Source organism: Trichechus manatus, unplaced genomic scaffold, assembly GCF_000243295.1.
Source record: "Trichechus manatus latirostris isolate Lorelei unplaced genomic scaffold, TriManLat1.0 scaffold00037, whole genome shotgun sequence".
NCBI classification, from domain to species: domain Eukaryota; kingdom Metazoa; phylum Chordata; class Mammalia; order Sirenia; family Trichechidae; genus Trichechus; species Trichechus manatus.
The window spans coordinates 14,943,205-14,955,594 of NW_004443973.1; the positions used below are offsets into that span (position 1 = coordinate 14,943,205).

At 39.6% G+C, this 12,390-nt stretch overlaps 1 pseudogene; it reads left to right on the plus strand.

The window, feature by feature from the left end:
* Nucleotides 1-2,034: 2,034 nt before the first annotated feature.
* LOC101351323 (F-box/LRR-repeat protein 3-like) lies at nt 2,035-4,531 on the plus strand (annotated as a pseudogene).
* The last annotated feature ends 7,859 nt before the right edge of the window (nt 4,532-12,390 follow it).

The following is a 12,390-nucleotide window of genomic DNA, read 5'->3' on the forward strand; positions in this document are numbered from 1 at the left end:
CCCTGACAGGGAACACAACAGAGAGTCCCTGATGGAGCAGGAGAAAGGTGGGGTGCAGAACTCAAATTCTAGTAAGAAGACCAGACTTAATTGTCTGACTGAGACTGGAGGAACCCTGGAAAGCATAGCCCCCGGATTCTCTATCAGCCCAGAACTAAAACAGTTTCTGAGGCCAACTCTTCAGACAGGGATTGGAATGGACTGTGGGACATAAAGTGATACTCGTGAGGAGTGTGCCTCTTAGCTCAAGTAGTTACAAGAGACTAAATGGTCAGCTTCGGTCTGGAGGTGAGATGGGAAGGCAGAGAGGGTTAGGAGCTGGTTGAATGGGCACGGGAAATCGGGAGTGGAAAGGAGGAGTGTGCTGTCACAGTATGGGGAGAGCAATTAGAGTATAATTGTATGTATGTATAAATTGTATGTATGTATAAATTTTTGTATGGGAAAAAATAATAAAAAAAAGAAGTTTAGTAAACAGAACCACATCAAACATTAGGAAGATTGATCTCACATAGAACTTGTGCATGATCCCAAACTACCCATTCATCTTACCTGCAAACAATACCACTTAACTCCTCATCTAGTTGTCTGTTTAAGCCGTTGGGCATACATAGTCTGTGTTCAGTCATCCAACATTTTCTGAAATGCCCAACAAGCAGCCAATCTTGTTTTTATTTATTCATTTTTTAAATTTATTTATAGATTTTTTTTATTGTTGTGCTTTAAGTGAAAGTTTACAATTCAAGTTAGTCTCTCATACAAAAATTTATATATACATTGTTTTGTGACCCTACTTGCTCTCCCTATACTGTGACAGCACACTCTTCCTTTCTACCCCAGATATCCCGTGCCCATTCAACCAGCTCCTGACCCTCTCTGCCTTCTCATCTTGCCTCTGGACAGGAGCTTCCCATTTAGTCTCATGTATCTACTTGAGCTAAGAAGCACACTCTTCATGAGTGCAGCCAATCTCGTAAGTCAGAATTTTCTTTCAAGTTCATTCCAGTTGAACCATCATCTCTCTGCACTGGTGCTTCTGATTCTGCTTACTTTGGGTTTGGCTGTGAATGAATACTTTTACCTCTTGCTTTGATGGAAGCTTCAGTAGCCATCACCTGGCTAAATACATCTTTCTGGGGCTGCAGGGGTGTGACGACACAAGCTTTTCCTGATGTTTATTTGGGAAAGAAACTTGACTTTTTTGCAGATGGTTACCAACTTGTTTACCTCTCACTCTATTGCTTTTCTTCTCTTGGCCAGAGAGTACTTTCTGTCTCCACTGGGTTCTTCAGGGATTCCCTGTTTTCCAGGGCTCCCTTGTATCATACCCAGAGTAAAAATTTAGTGGTAACTTAGATGTGTTAACTTTCTTTTTTCTCTATAATAACAGAACTCCTTATTCCCCAAATAGTAGAGAACACTTGTAATGGACATATAAATGGAAGTCTCAGGTGAGATCCTAAGATGACACATATACCAGATGCCAGAGTGGATTGTGAGAAGATCACCCAGTAGGATTTGCAAAATTTTAAGGGCAGTTTCTAAACCTTCCTCATAATGAAGTTTTAAAATGATGGGGCTGAAAATGGGAAAAGAGATTAGATAGAGGGTGTCTTTGAAGTGAACCCTCCCTTCCTCCTTGTGGCTGGGGTACTTTTCTCTCATTTCATGCCTGCTGAGAAGAGCTCCTCAGAAATCTTGATAAATACCTTATGCAGTTGTGGTGGGGGTGCTGTGTAAACTGCTGTCTGACTTTTGACTGGAAAATGTAAAAGGCAGACGCGGTGGCCCCAGCTCGCTGACGGTGTCTCTCGCGGCGACAGAGAAGAACGCAGACTGAGAAGGAAGACTTCTCCCTGGGCAGCCAGAGCCGCAAAGGGGGAACCGCGCTGGCGCTCACCGCGGGACCAGCGTCTCGGATGCGGGCGGAGCGCGGGGGGCCGCGGCGACAGGAGCGCGAAGCTGGGGGCCTTGGGGGCCTCTTGTGAGAGTCGCGGGACCAGCCGCCGCCGCCGTCCTCCTCGAAGCCCGGGGTGGTGTGTGGGGGAAGCCGCCTCCGGCAGCAGGATGAAACGTGGAGGAAGAGATACTGACCAAAATTCATCAGAAGGTACGGCAGAAAAATCCAAGAAACTGAGGACTACAAATGAGCATTCTCAGACTTGTGATTGGGGTAATCTCCTTCAGGATATTATTCTTCCAGTACTTAAGTACTTGCCTCTTCTTGATCGCGCTCACTGCCTCACAAGTTTGCCGAAGCTGGAACCAGGTATTTCATAAGCCTGACTTGTGGAGATGTTTTGAGTTTGAACTGAATCAGCCAGCTATATCTTATTTGAAAGCTACACATCCAGAGCTGAGCAGATTATTAAAAGACATTCAAACCATCTACAGTATGTCAGCTTCAAGGGACTTGTTGGAAATCATGGCAGTGATGATGAGAACATAGATGAGATGGAAAAGTGGAATGGCTTTTTGAGATCTCCAGAATAGTTTAAGAAATCACGGTGGTTTGTGTGTGTGGATAGCAGCAAAGAATCAGCTGAAGCAGCTTGTGGTATATGATGGCAACTTGTAGATTGCTCTTTAAAAACACTTGGACTTACTTCAACTGCTCCGCCAAGTTTTATAGATTTACCGAAGTCTCACTTTATCTCTGCACTGACGGTTGTGTTTGTAAACACCAGATCCCTGTCCTCGCTGAAGATAGACGATAACCCAGTAGATGATCCATCCCTCAAAGTACTAGTCGCCAACAACAGTGATATGCTCAAGCTGCTAAAATTGAGCAGCTGTCCTCATGTCTCTCCAGCAAGTATCCCCTGTGTGGCTGATCAGTGTCATGGCTTACACGAACTGTCCCTGAACTACTACTTACTGAGTGATGAGTTGCTACTTGCTTTGTCTTATGAAAAACACGTGCGATTAGAACATTTACGCATTGATGTAGTCAGTGAGAATCCTGGACAGACACGCTTCCATACTGTTCAGAAGAGCAGCTGGGATGCTTTCATCAGACATTCACACCAAAGTGAACTTAGTGATGTATTTTTTTTTTATATGAAGAGGAATTTGACCCCATTCTTTCATTATGAAACACCTACCACTCATCTTTACTTTGGGAGATCAGTAAGCAAAGATGTGCTTGGATTTTTTTTTTCATTTCTTTTGTTTTTGTAGGTTTTGTTTTTACGGAGACTTTATGTTTTTCCTCTTTATTTTTATGAATATGTTTGTTGACTTTTTTTGTGGTTACTGTGAAATATACCGTTATCTTTCTAAGTTTGAAGCAGCCTATTATTACTTGGTATTGCTTTGCCTTCCTCTCCATTAGAAGGTTCTATACCTACACCGTTTATTCCCTCTTTTATTGTTCTGATGTTGTTGTCCTTTGCAGATTAACTGCTCTGATTCTCTGTTGTATTTCTTTTGGTTTTGGATAGTCCTTGAGAGTTCATTTACTAGATTGGTATCTGGCTGGTACGATCCTGTGTCCTAGATTCAGCTAGATGGTGCCTGGCTACCACCACCGACTGCTCTGACCAGGATCACAACAGAGGATTATGGACAGAGCTGGAGAAGGATGTAGAACAAAATTCTAACACACACAAAAAGACCAGATTTACTGGCCTGAAAGATACTGGAGAAACCCCGAGAGTATGGCCCCCAGACACCCTTTTAGCTCAGTGGTGAAGTCACTTCCGAGGTTGACCATTTAGCCGGGGATTGGACAGCCCCATAAAACAAAATGGGACTAATGAGGCACAGCAGTCCAGGGACAAGGACTAGAAGGCAGAAGGGGACAGGAAAGCTGGTGATAGGGAACCCAAGGTTGAGTAAGGACAGTTTTGACATGTAGTGGGGTTGTTATCCATTGTCATAGGGCAACATGTGTACTGTTAAATGAGAAACTATTTTGTTCTGTAAATCTTCATCTAATGTGAGAATAGCAGCACAACTGGAAGAACGTAATCAGTGTCACTGAATTGTGCATGTAGAAATTTTTGAAATGGTGTATATTTGGCTATGTATATTTTCACCAAAAAAAAAAAAAGGTCAAGAGGGGAGAGTGTTGACATGTCATGGGGTTGTTAACCAATGTCATAAAACAATATGTGTACTGACTGTTTAATGAGAAACTGTTTGTTCTGTAAACCTTCTCCCAAAGTACAATTAAAAAAAAAAAAAAAAGATGTGCTTGGCCATGTGGGAATGACATGCCCTAGACTAGTTGAACTAGTAGTATGTGCTAATGGATTACGTCCACTTGATGAACAGTTAATTCACATGCAGTGCGCTGCAAAAATTTATCAGCTATTGGACTAGGGGAATGTGAAGTCTCATGCAGTGTCTTTGTTGAGTTTGTGAAGCTGTGCAGTGGCCATCTGTCTCAATTATCTATTATGGAAGAAGTATTAACTTCTGACCAAAAGTACAGTTTGGAGCAGATTCATTGGGAAGTGTCTAAGTATCTTGGTAGGGTATGGTTTCCAGACATGATGCCCACTTGGTAAAGACCACATGATGTAAGGCATGATGAACAGCACCTTAACTTTAAGCATATTGTATTATAATGTAAGTTTAATTACTGTAGTTCTGATGTAATTCTGTTTTGTGGCACAGAAATTTGAAATTTGCAGTGTGTATATATGGGTTGTTAATGGGAAGACCCGGAAACCAGTTTTGGTTAGAAAAATCCATGCTTTCTTTAGCCTAATAGCAATGAAATTTCAGAAAATTAAAAAAGGTGTTCAGGTGTGAAAATGATAAAAAGATTAAGCATTTTAAAGTCTGAAGGAAACAAAACTTATATGTTAAAATATACAAGAAGTGAGTATGAATAGGTTTTCCAAAATGTTGTGTTCTCTATGCATTTTTTAAAATGTAAACTTGACATTTTAGGATCTTCAGTTATATATACACCTGTTATAAGGTGTTTAATATAGCTCAGGAAAGTGAGCATTTTGTGAGAAAAATGTAAGATAATTGTAGCTAATGAAAAAGATTGGTTGAATGTTCTCAAATGTTACAAAGCTGTTTAAGGAAAAAGAGATATATATACGTAATTGAAACACTGAGAAAACTGATAAATGTCATGCAGTGGTTATTGTATGAAGATAGATACAGAGCCAAGATCAAATTAAAAGAAAATAAACACAGTAGAAGGGGGACAGTTTAGCTTTGTATAAACCTTTAAGTTTGCTCTGTAATCTTCTAAACTGTATAAATTCTTTTCTGTGATATATCACCATGTATGTGGCACTTAGGGCATTTGTATTTAAAGTAAGGAATGCTTTATCATTCTCCTTGATTTTGTTTATCTTTGTTTAAACTATGCTTTGAAGTCATTACACAACAATTGAGATGAAAAGCTTATCTATTTAAAAAAAGCCCAGTTGAAATAAATAAAATGTTTTATAAATTGTTTCTATGAAAGAATATTAGTCCCCCCAGTGAATTTTAGTGATGGCTCATTTTTCCATTTGGGAATTATGTGTTATATAAGTAGAATTTTTAAAAAATCATAAAAGGAACATCAATGTACAGTTCACCATAAACAACAGTAAATTTAAAAGAGATGTTTAAATTCACAATATTTTTGAGTAAATATCGCTCAATGGACTGGAAAATTTTAATAGAAAAATGTCTGAAGTTTTGTGATTAATTTGGTTAAACTGTTATTTAAGTTAGTAGCATTTTATATTACTTTCATATGAATAAAAGATAATCCATGCATTGTAGAGTCTGTAAAAATACTGAGTTTGGGGTTTCACTTAGTTTTTTCAGATATTATATAAGCTTTGGTTCTGGGTAGTGCAAGTAGATACTAAATTACCCTCCCAAGGGAAATTAGAAGCGATTTATCCGCAGTGCAATATATTAATGCTTGAAATGGCTGTCTTCAGTAGTGTAACTTTTAGGAAGCATCTTGGCAGTTACAGAAGCTAACAGTCTTACAGATCTATCCTGGAGATGCTGTCCTGTAGTTTTATGTAAATGAAAATGAAAAAAAAAAGCTGACCCAGACTTGAAAATTAAAAGCAATTATTATAATATTTTCATCTTAGTAAATAGTAAAAAGCTTTGATTGTACAAGAAATACCTGTTAGTGGATAAGATTTTTCTTTTTTTTTTTCTTGAACAACTTTGGAAAATGGATTTGTCAGTAATCAGTTCTACTAACCAAAGCTTTATTTGGAAATTTGCTTTTTGTACAAATTGAATTGTGTAATGTTTGGAATACTTTTAAGTCACTTTATAAGCAGAATGCATAGTACTTGTTTATACTGTAAAGTATCTGTTAAATGTCTTTATCAATGTGAGAATAAAGATAGTTACTACTAAAAAAAAAAAAAAAAGAAAATGTAAAAGGCAGGGGCAGACTAATCGGCTGATCCAAGGTGGGAGGAGAAGAGAGGATGCTGTTGAGTAGTTCGGCAGCACTCTCAGAGTCTGTGGGAGTAAAGGATGTGTGAGGCCTTCCCCTGGGCCAGATGTGGCCACATGGCAGAAAGAAGGTCTGGGGCTCTTTTAAACCCTGCCCAAGCCTGGATCGGTGATGGGGACCCATGAGAAAAAATGGACTGTGCATTACTGAGGGTGGAATAGCTAACCAGGGGAAAATGGATCTTCCATAGCTAGAAACACAGTTTAATGTTCCCAGTGAGGACATCTTTAGAGACTCATGAAAAAGGACCATGAGTTAAAGAGCCAGTTTCAAACACCTACCAGACCTGAGAATGGGAGCCATTTTATGACAGTCCTAATCAAATAAAACTTCTCTGCTCCCCTTTCTCTTCTGCCTTCCTCCTGCTTTGACCCCTGAGGAGTCAAAAAGCATAGCTGGAAAAATAGCAAGCTAGGAGAGAAGGGGTAGAAGCCTGTGGTGGGAAAATAGAGAAGGAGGATTATGTTCCATTCTTTGATTACCTATGTGTAAAGGTCCCAGTTGAGAGAGGGGAGACCTTTACCTGATAAATCAGATTCTATGTTTTGGTAGTTGCTTGGGATTGGATACTTGCGTTTCTTGAATTGGGACTTTCTTTGCAACTTGATGTGACCATTTGGGCTTTTCATTACTTAAGAATGATCAGGAAAATCATGGGATAGCCTAAATTTCATCAAAGGTGAAAGTAAGCGGGAACCAGGAGCAGACCCCTCACTTGAATTGGACTTCCCCGCTTCTCCCAGCCTAAGGTCTTTTATCCTGTCTGTCGGGATAAGAATCCGTCCTTACTTTATATCTGGAACCATTGCTGTCCCTAATATAAAACTCTATGCTTAGTCCTTTAGGCTTTAGCTGAGATATTCCAAGTCAAATCCTAGTGGAATTCAAAACAAACCATCCCTGATTTTCTTAAGCACTTGCAACTCAAATCCCTTTACTTTTGCTTTCAGACTGTTGTGTCTTCTGTGAGTTGAAAAACTGATGAACCAACTCAACTGGCTTCTTTGTTCTAGGATAGATAGGTATAAAAAGCCTCAAGGGAACTAGGAATAACTAGGGATTATGAGGCTAAGGAGACAGAGGGTGGTGCAAACATTAATGCCCTGAAAGGCTGGAGTTTGGAGTCCACCCAGAGGTACCTTGGAAGAAAGGCCTGGTGATCTGCTTCTGAAAAATCAGGCACTGAAACCTCTAGGGAGCACAGTTTACTCTAACACATGAGTTAGCCATGAGTTGGAATTAACTATTATCCTAGCAAAGGTTTGATATGGAACTATGAAATTTTAATAAAAACTTTTTGGTTGTTTCCCTTGGAAAATCAGTGGTTTTGGTGATTATGCTGTGTAGTCTGTTATATATGGGCAACAGATAAAAAGTTAAGGAATGTCAAGGCACAAGAAAATCCCCATGGTTGCAAAACTACTGTGGGATCACTCAGCAACTGCTCTCCACCCCCATCACTGAACCAGGAGGCAACAGGAACAAAAAAGAACTAAAATGTCAACCTCAAAAAGTAACAGGAAGTGCCACCCATACCTCCAGGGCATCCAGTATGAGTTTCCTCCTGATGACATCAAGTTGAGAGCATCCCCATTAGAGGCTTAGGAAAATGTAAAGGCTGATTTCTATGTTTAGCTGGAAGACTTCTGATGTTTCTTAATTGCAAATTAAAAAAAAATCAGAGTGGTTCCTTGGCATGAAAATCTTCTCTCAACACACGATACTATTACAGCAGCAAGTCATAAAAAAGACCATCTATGACCCTGTCAACATTAATGGGAACTTGTGTGGAAACCAGCTTTTGTCCTCTTTGAAGTCTGAAGTTTTGAGTAGACTCTAGCTGTTTTTCCAGGGTACCGACACTAATTAGTTCTGATCTCTACCTTTTAAGATTCGCTTAGCAATTTGGCTATTGTACGAAGTGCTGCCAGGGGCATGTGTTACTATTCATCATGAATATGGTAGAGTTTATAGCTTTACACTTTCTGACACAGAAGAAAACAAAGCCAACTAAAGTGAAGCACAGTCACTGGTTGAAGAAGACACATACTTAAAGGGGGTGTGTTTCCCCCACCCACTTGGTGTCAGTGAATCCTCCTTCCTCAGAGAAATTCCGCTTTTGATACTTGTTCAGTCCCCATGAGGGAGGGGAGAGCAGTGAGTGTGATCACATCCTAAAGTCTAATTAGAGCAAAGCTGGCCTGCCTTCCTCTGGACACTCTCTCTTGGTAATAGGGACAGAGTTATCCTGTGTCTAAACTGGATAACAGTTGTTTAAATAATTGCTGTACAGTTGCTGCATACTAAACTCATTCACATTTCATTTTTTAATCTAGGAGTTGTACTAACTCTTCTAGGCCCCTGAGCCCATCTTCTGCTGTTAATCTAAATTTTGTTAAGTTGATTCCTATATTTACATAATCGGGATCATAGCTAAAGCTCTAACTTTGAAGACAGCTTTGGTCACTAGAAAATGAAAAATATAGGATATTTCTTTTAAATCAAGTAAACTTGTTCCAGTAAAGTGACCTGTAACAAACACAGTTCCATTCCATAAGATTTGCAAGGCCCAGGCTTAGGACATCACAGCTAATTTATGCTTTCTAAATCTTTTTCAAATGCCTATAAAAACTTAATTTTAATGCTTTCTCCATTTCTCAGAACTTGGAGAATCAAAGTGAACTCATTAAAATTTCATGTGGATTATTGCCCTCTATTGGAACTTTATAACAATATGCCTGGGTTTTAAAATTGGGGGAGAAAGGGAGAGCATTATCCCACTCTGATCCCCATGTAATATACAGATTATAAAGATTTTTGCTTTCTCAGTACTCACAGAAGATGTTTTAAATTTAAATTCAAATTACTGTTTTGTATTTAAAGGACAAGCTTAAGCTTAAATTCCTGCTGTCATATAGTTTTGTTTTTTCTTTAATGGTGAGTCGCAAATAGCCATCCAAATGAAATGTGGTATTTTCCAAAGTAGTGGATAATTTGCCACTTCCTTAAGTCACCGTTGTAGGGAGGTAATAAAGATGTTATATGTGTTGTAACTGAGGCTACTATGTGAAGCATGCTAGAACCTCAGGAATATCAGCTGGCATGAAATAAGAGGAAGCTGGTGTTTGGTCAACAGAGAAGTGGACTAGTGTGCAGGTGGGGTGGCCAGACAATCCAGTACCCCGGGCCTAAAACTAAACCGGAAACCAAACCTGTTGCCGTCGAGTTGATTCCGACCCATAACAACGCTATAGGACAGAGTAGAACTGCCCCATAGGGTTTCTAAGGAGCACCTGGTGGAATTGAACTACTGACCTTTTGGTTAGCAGCCATAGCTCTTAACAGCTATGCCACCAGGGTTTCCTGGGCCTAAAGGGCCTAGCAATATGAGCTTGTCAGACAACTAGAGAATTAAGGCATATACATGTATAGGAGAATTCCTATGTGGGCTCCAATATGTGTTCTATTTAGTGGGTAAGTCTAGAAGCAGGAGATTCCAGATAGTGGTGGATGCCAGTCCAGTGGTTTCTGGAAGGACCCCTTTCAGAAGCTGGAAAGTATAGGAAACAGGATCCAGAATGTGGGGGTAGGTGTACCAGGAACTAGGCAGGGAATCAAGATGGGAAATGTTTTAGAAAGAGCATGGGACTTGGAGCCAGACTGAACTGGTTATCTTGGCATTTCCTTTTCCTAGCTGTGTGACTATGGCAAGTTACTTAACCTCTCTGAGTCTCATTTTCTATAATGTAAAGTGGAATAATAATAGCACCTCACAAGTTGTAAAGTTTATAAATAATTATGTAAATACCCAGCACAGTGCCTGGCACACAGTAGGTCCATAATATGGCATATATTCTTAGCTGGAGTATTGATTTCAGGGTAAAACATCAGTTGTAGTAAAGAACTAGCACTCTAAATAGGTGAGCCAGATGCTCAGTCTTAAGGATTCAGATGATTTAGGCAGGGAGAGGTCATATAGGAAATTCTGTGACCTGGCTGCCTGGAATTCCATGGCTTATCCCAGGCAAACCAGATTAGTCTATAGGGTAGAGGCCCTGGGGCTGCTGATAGGGTGTAGCTCAGAATAGGCCCAAGCCTGGGGCCACTTCCTCTGGGGATCAGAGGACAAAAAAAGGGCGAGCAGAAAGTGTCAGTGCTGTTTGTTGATGAGACTCTTTGTGGCCTAGTGGGGTAGTCCTTGGTCTATTCTCTAAAGAGAACAGGTCTTTTGGGCTGGGAGGATACTGAATTCTCATGTCTGGTGTGTGTGTGTGTAATTCTATCGTTCTTTCTGGGGCAGGGAGCACTAGCAATAATTCTTTCACTAACCCATATTATTGCATGCCCTTGTTGCAACAAGTGCAGATATTATCACCCCTGCTTAATAGATGAGAAAAATAAGGTTTAGAGGGGTCAGGTGACTTACTTATGTCATAATTGGGACTAGAACGTAGGCAGTATTCCATCTAGACCACAGCTTTTTCCATTGTATAGATTTAAAAGTAAAATGTATTGAAGTGATTTTTAGTACTGGTTATAGGACATATTTTTCTCTGTGGCATATTGGGCTCTTTCAAGATGTCATATAGTAACAGTAATATGTGGGTAACTTTTTGTCGTACCCCTATGTAGATTACACATGTAATATATATGGAGTAAAATTTATGGGAAATTTTATGGCAAAATTTAAATTCCCAGTCTGAGGAATACCTTGTCTAATAGCACACTTTTTGAGGTGGCAAACAGCTCAGTAAAAAGAACAAGTTGTTTCTGGATTTGTCGGTAACCAGCTGTGTGGCTTTTGGGAAGTCTCCCAGACTTAAAAATCCAGGAGACTGGATTTTTCTAGGTTTAGTTTTTGTTTTTGAATATTTGATTGGGTTTTAGGTGGAAGTTTACACAGCAAATTAGGTTCTCATTTAACAATTTTTTTACAAATTTTTCCATGACATTGGTTAGCATTTTCGCAATGTGTCAGCATTCTCATTATTTCCATTCTGTTTGTTCTACTTCCATTTATCTAGCTTCTCTGCCCCTCTTTGCCTTCTCATCTTTGCTTTTGGGTAATTGTTGACCATTATGTCTCCTATAGTTGATTGTTTAAGGGAGCACAGTACTCAAGGGTGATATTGTTTATTTTATAAGCTAATCTATTATTTGTCTGAAAGGAGATTTCTGGGAGAGGCTTCTGTTCCAAGTTAAAAGGGTATCATACGGCTATAGTTTTAGGGTTCCTCTAGTCTCTGTCAGTCCAGTAAGTCTGGTCTTTTTTATGAATTTGAGTTTTGTTCTAAATTTTTCTCACATTCTATCTGGGACCTTCTGTTGTGTCCTTGGTTAGTTGGTAATGGTAGCTGGGCACCATTTTGTTCTTCTGGTCTCAGGCTAAAAGAGGCTGTGGTTCCTGTGGACTAGTTTCTTCTTTGAGACTTTGGTTTCCTTCACTGTCCTTTGCTCCAGGTGAGAAGAGACCAACAGTTGTACCTTAGACGGCCACTCGCAAACTTTTAAGACCTTAGATGCTACTCACCAAACTAGGACGTAGGACATTACAAACTATGCTATACCAAATGACTGAGTTGTTCCATGAGACTATGATCCTAAGGCCTTGAACCCAGTAAACCAATCCTGCAAGGTGTTCGGATATGTCTAGGAAGGTCTCCCTAACTTCCTGTGTATTTTATTATATATATGAATATATATGTATCATACCCAAATATGTATATACTTATGTTATCGATTGAATTATGTTCCCCTAAAATATGTGTTGTAAATCCCAACCCCTATGCCTGTGGTTATAATCCCATTTGGGAAAGGGTTGTCTTTGTTATGTTAATGAGGCAGGATTAGTGTAGGGTGTATCTTGAGTCAATCTCCTTTGAGATATAAAAGATATTTAAACAAGTGAGCAGAAGAGAGATAGGTAAGATAGATGCCAAGAC